Raw genomic sequence first — 294 nt, 5'->3', positions numbered from 1 at the left:
GCAAATTATGTAACAGTATGCTATTTGTGCTTTAAGGCTATAGTGAAGTTAAGGATCTGAATCCTGCCTTTCATAAAAACCAACATGAGGGAGATCTGGGAATTTCCTGCTAGGAAAATCTCCTAAGATGGGGTGTCTGGTGTTTTGATGTGTATCTAAATAAAACTGCCTTGACATGAAAGCGACAATGATTCATCCCTTAAAAGAAAAGACAGATGCATAATGTGTATAAAGTGTTTGATCTTCAGAGTGCAGTGTGCTGTTGGATCCAACCAACAGAGGAGAGGAAGCCTC

This window comes from Trematomus bernacchii, unplaced genomic scaffold (assembly GCF_902827165.1).
Source record: "Trematomus bernacchii unplaced genomic scaffold, fTreBer1.1, whole genome shotgun sequence".
Taxonomy (NCBI): domain Eukaryota; kingdom Metazoa; phylum Chordata; class Actinopteri; order Perciformes; family Nototheniidae; genus Trematomus; species Trematomus bernacchii.
The sequence above is the reverse complement of the archived record's forward strand: the minus strand, read 5'-3'. Positions refer to the sequence as shown.